At 35.4% G+C, this 5,971-nt stretch overlaps 1 long non-coding RNA gene across 1 annotated transcript; it reads right to left on the reverse strand.

Moving 5' to 3' along the window:
• Window positions 1-740: 740 nt before the first annotated feature.
• LOC118562567 lies at window positions 741-5,971 on the reverse strand. Its single transcript, XR_004930665.1, has 4 exons — window positions 5,808-5,971; window positions 5,198-5,239; window positions 2,771-2,851; window positions 741-928 (listed from the first exon to the last, which is right to left on the reverse strand). It is a non-coding gene; the product is annotated as an uncharacterized LOC118562567 (long non-coding RNA).

The following is a 5,971-nucleotide window of genomic DNA, read 5'->3' on the forward strand; positions in this document are numbered from 1 at the left end:
TGTGAAGAGCAGCCTGATGTAAGGTGAGATATGCTCTGCAAGAAACGCTGCCCCCCGCCCACAACACACACACACACACACAACCCACACACACACACCACACATACATGTCTTTAATACATTGTGTGGACTCCGTCCTCATAGTTCATTGTGTGGACCACTACTTCCACTGCATATAGAACAGTGCAAACACATTGCCACCACTAGAAAAAATGTAGATTCAGAATGTGACCTTAGATAACCAAAAGCTCAAAATAAAATAAATCTTTTTCTTGTGGACTTGTGTGGACCAGTTTGTGTTGTTGCCGGTAGATTTGGATGTGTTTTTTCTCACCAACAGCCAAGCTTTATTTCATCAAAAAAGCCATTCTAAGCTTCTAATAATTAATTATTTTTTTTCCTTAACCCCCGGCATCATATCTTCTCACATATACTGTCCTTTATAGATATAGTAGTGCCAATTTAACTACATTATACAGGCTTTGTGAACTAAGATAAACATTTTAAATACTAAAGAACACAATGTGGAGACCGAATGCAAACTATTTTATTTGTTTATGGAACAAAAATACATTTTTTGTGCTGCTGTCCAAACACTAGGCAAAGGACCATTGCCAAATATGCACTGCTTACAACTTTCTTTTGTAGTTTTAAAAAAAAACAATGTAAGATGACCATATCTAATGTAGAATGTTTTTTCGGCTTTTGAACAGTAATAGTATTGTAAACTTGTTTTTATGTCTTTCCAAGTTTGGCTTCTCAGTGCAGGCTCAACTTTAAGTGCTTCAAGACATGGTTCTTTACCAGGAACTCTCTAAGGTTACATATTGGCAAAGCTGTTGCCATACTGCTGCCTTTTCGGCCTTACTCCAAAGCCGTCGATGAGATGTAGGTTCAATAGCTGGTCTATTCACATCCTGATCTTTGCCTGCAACACAAATAAAGAATATACTTCAAACCATTTTAGCATTTTTTGCATTGTAGGTAATATTTACATTACATCAATGTATTAAACAAGGTTTGTCATCTAAATTCTTAACCATTATACCAAACCTCAATCTCGACACAATGATTTTATCAGTTTAAACATTAAGGTAGCAATAGATTAATTTACAGCCAAAATGACCATTTACCATACATTGGTGTGAAAACGTGATTGCATTCTACCTGATCTCTTATTGTTTGCATGTTTGTCATACATTAAATTACATTATTAGTTAAATTACATTTCAGTGTACCTAACATGGCAAGTTAATACAACCAATCAACGACAATAGTCAACTGACCAATAATATCTCACACAAACTCCTTCCACACAACAAGAACCTCCCACTTTGCCATACCAGAGACCCCAACTCTCCAGAAAAGGTTCATATGCAAGTTTAATTGCATATGAACCCAGCAGAGTGCCGAGCTGAGTGGAGCCATGTACTGCTGGAACCATGAATGGAAAATGGGTAATAGGTTGTTCTAAACTTGGGCTTCTGGGGGCAAAATGCCAGTTCTTCTCACTCTGCTGTCTTTAAGCACATAACAAAATTTTTAGTGCATAGAGAGACAAAAACTGGGCCCTTGAGCATCATTATATTTTTATGTCCAACTGCTTGTGATATATCAAATTCATGAAATTTCTATCATAAGTTTTTTTAAAGGACCAGTCCAGTCAACAAGGGAAAATCAGTGGATCATTAACTATACCTTAAACTAATACGCCCATGGTGATTAATGAATTTAGCGTTAATCAATAAGAAAATAAAAGCATAAATTGTCGTCTTGATCACTGTGTAGGGGGGGCGCCATTATTGCCCATATTTGGGGAAAAATGTCCACCTGACATCACATCCTGTGATGTCTCTGTGCGGTGAGGCACTGCGCTTTACAAGCTAATTCAATAGTAACTGTTGTACTAGGGCTGAACGATATAGAAAAAAAGTTTATCGATAAAAAAATGATTGATCGATATCGATAATTATTGAAAATATTTAATATCATATTTTTATGTGCAGCTCTGCCTGGATATTTTATGATATTGCTAAATGATTTCATTTTAATAAAGAACACAGACACAGAATTTCAATTAAATCTTTTTAACCAACTTTACCATAACGGATATTTTTTAAGAAAAATAACTTACGAGACCTGAGTTATGTTATTAAATACTGACAAAGAATAAACTAAAGTGACCAGTAAAATTACCAAAATAAATACACCCAATACATTTTATCACAAAGAAGGGAGCTCAGTTTAGCTGCTATACCTGCTTTGTTTTGGAAGAAGCTCTGTAAGATTTCTCCGAAGATGACGCGGAGCGGGGTGGGGCCCTAAAACAGCTCGCGCTGCTGCGGGTGTGAGCAGCTTACGTAATGAAACAAGTTGTTTGCGTTACCAGACTTTGTTTTTACCGGTTTCCTTGCAAGTTTTACAAATCACTGTGGATTATTTCTGTCAGACTAGTGAACTAGTAAAACCCCGTTTTGGGACAATTTCCTCTGCCGCTACTTGGAAAAAAAAGCATTTGATATTTTGCCACTGGACTGTCAGTATATCAGAAGGAACATATCTCTGAAGTCTCACTGATATCACAAAAAAAATAAATTAGAACACCAGCTAAAGGCTGATGACTCCAATTCAGTTCTCATATGACTGGACTTATTAAAAAAACTCATTTCGGTTTCATACTTTAATATTACAAAAAGGGAAATCAAATTAAAAAAATGTATTAAGGATTATCAAAACAAAGAATCCAATAGTTTAAAATAAAAAAGCTTACCAGTTTTTCCTGCCTGCTTAGACTGCTTTGATGGTTCTCCTTGGTTCTCACTTGGAGATCTTAGGGTCACTGCATCAAGTTCTAGAACAAAAGAAACATGCCTGTCACCTTAACACCCCTATGTTTAAAAGACATTAAAGAAATAAACCTGTGTAGCAAAAGTGTTCTGTAGGAATTTACAAAACTTTGAAATTGTGTGAAATGAGAGAGGAGCATTAGTTAGAACTTGTATATGTCCATAATATAAAAGTTCTAACTAATGCTCCTTTCTCATTTCACACGTCCCACTTTTAAAAACCTGTTGCAACAGTGTCCAGAGATTAAAGCAATGATCAATGTCTGAAAAGTGCATCATGTTTCATTTCAGGTAGAGAAATTTGGTGATCGCAAAAAACTACTACTTTGAAAAAAAGAAAAAAAAAAATCACAAATCACAGTTCACGTTAGGTTTTACTGAGGACACCAGAGTAAAACCTACAATTACACTGAACACTCTCAAGAGCCCCTGCTGCTTTTTTTTTTTTGGGGGGGGGGGGGGTTGTTTTGTACCTTGGGCACAGAGCTTGTTTACTGAGGCATCTACCACCCAAATAAGTATCTGGCAACACCAATGACCAAATTGAGTCACAAAGAATTCATTGGATGGTACTTTACAGCCCTGGAAAGAAAGGGTATGTTGCCTACAGTTAAGCACAGTTGTGGTAGTGTCATGTTTTGGGCTGTATGGGTGCTGCTGGCTGTAGAGAACCAAAGTTATTTGAGGGAACATGCACTGTGACATTTCTGAAGTAGAGGATGATTTCCTCACTGTGGAAACTGAACTGCAGAGCAGTATTCAAACATAACTACGCTTTACACACTCACAAGATGACCACTGCCTTGCTAGAAGAGACTGAGGGTAACGGGATGTCATCACAGAAGAGTGAAAAAGGATTCCAGTGGAAACATGTGAAGCTCTAATGAAATCCATGCAAAGGCATTGGTAGAAAAATAATAGTCACACTAAATATTGACACTTTGGGAACAGTTTGGACATTTTCACTTAAGGGTGTGCTCAGAGATGGTTGCCAGCATTTTAGACAATAATGGCTGTGTTCAGAGGTATCATAAGAGGTAGGTGAGAGTATGTCAAAAATGCAAAATGTTGCAAGCTGTGACAAACAGCACAGAGAAAAGAGTTAAGCAAGAATAAAATTTGTTTGGCAGCACTAATGTAAAGTTCTATGTTCTATAGTTCATATACTCTTTAGTGCGGTTTACCATAAGGAGGCCATCTTTGGTCCCTTGTTATTTTTAATATATGTTAAAGACCTCCCTAATGTTTCAGATAAACTTTCTAAAATCTTATTTGCAGACGATACAAGTGTGTATTACTCCCATAAAAATCCTGAAATTTTAATAAAGGTAGTTAATGAAGAACTTGACAAGTTATCCTATTGGTTCAAGTCCAACAAATTTTCACTTAACATAAAAAAACAAGTATATATTTTTTGGTTATAAGTTTGATACGTTTAAACCTCCAATTGAAAATTCAAATTGATAATATTTCTATTAATGTTAGATCTGCTCATTTCCTTGGTGTTATTCTAGATGATTCTTTATCCTGGAAACCCCACATTAGTGCCATAAGTACAAAACTAGCCAAAGTGGTTGGTATACTAGGAAAAAATCTGTCACCTGATTAACAAAAAAGTTGCAATTATGTTATATTATTCAATGTTATATCCATATATCAATTACTGTAATGTTGGTTGGGCTAGTACCCACCCAACTAAACTGGAATCTGTTTTTCGACTTCAGAAGCGAGCTTTAAGGCTAATATTTTGTGTAAATCGTAGACACCCCTCACAACCACTGTTTGCTCAGGCAAGTATTTTTAGTGTTTATCAAGTGAATCAACTTCAAATAGCTTTATTCGTTTATAGGTCTATAAAAAAGTTACTTCCTCAGCACTTTTGTAATTTTTTACTTTTAATAATGAATTTCACCAGTATCCAACTCGTAGTAGCTGTCTTATCAGGCCTCCTTACTCTTGAACAACTCAAACACAGTTATTATACAGAGGATCAATGATATGGAACAGTCTTCCCACATCACTGACAGATCTTTCTAAAGAAGAATTTAAACGGAGAGGAAAGTTGCTGCTACTTAGTTGTCTGAATTTTCCATATAGATTTGTGGTCTAAATTAAATGTTTAACTGTTTTATATATTGAAATGTTGTTGTTTGTTGTTGTTTTTTTCTCTTTTCTTCTTGAAATATATTTGTTATTATGGAGACTGCCACTCATTAAGCCCCTTGAGGGTTTTTTGGCAGTTGTCCATCACATTTTCTTCTCTTTTAGTGAAACAGGATTCTGTTTGTTATATTTTGTTGTGAAAATAAATAAAAAAAATAATAATAACAATATAGAAAAAGTAAACATACCCTTTCCTTCCCTCATCCTTCCTTTGTTTTGCTGATCATTATCTGCAGAGAAAACCATTGCATAAATATAAAAACAGAAATAAACTCTTTCATATAAATATCATATTTATATCATATCATATATTTTTAATATAAATAAAACAAATTTTTGCAGCAGCTTTCAAAAGCCAAAATGTACAAAGTCTATGGTTGAGTAAATGTTGATTATGTTTAACAAAACATGCACAGCACTTAAGGTTATTCACAGCAGGTATTAAAAAATACATTTACACCCTTAAAACCAATATAGTATATACATGTTTGTAGCACTTCAAGCTGCCAAAGCTGTAAATGAAGCCTCAACTCCCGGTGCACTCAGCACAGTTAGCATCTGATTAGCCTAACTCAGAAAGCAAGTGGAGCTCTACACAAATTCAACATAGCACACCACTACAGTATTTTAAGCTTTTCTACTGCATTGTTTTTATTGCAGAGTAGTAATTAGAACAACAGACACTGCAGGGCTGTGGGTGTAAAAATCACATCATATGAACTGCTTTACAAAGCAACCCTCCCTGTCTTATTAGCAGAAAGCAACAACAGGTTTGATATGTAATAAAAAAAATCATACCTTCTATGATGTTTCCCAAGATTTCGGAAAATGCTGTTATCTCCGATTACAAGACTTGTTTCTTGACCTGGCTCCTGTTTCTGCATGCTCCTGCTGCAAGTGACTTTTGATACATTTCTTGAGATGCGTTTAAGACCTGTACGAATGTTTAGTCCTATTGGCAA

This window comes from Fundulus heteroclitus, unplaced genomic scaffold (assembly GCF_011125445.2).
Source record: "Fundulus heteroclitus isolate FHET01 unplaced genomic scaffold, MU-UCD_Fhet_4.1 scaffold_977, whole genome shotgun sequence".
Taxonomy (NCBI): Eukaryota; Metazoa; Chordata; class Actinopteri; order Cyprinodontiformes; family Fundulidae; genus Fundulus; species Fundulus heteroclitus.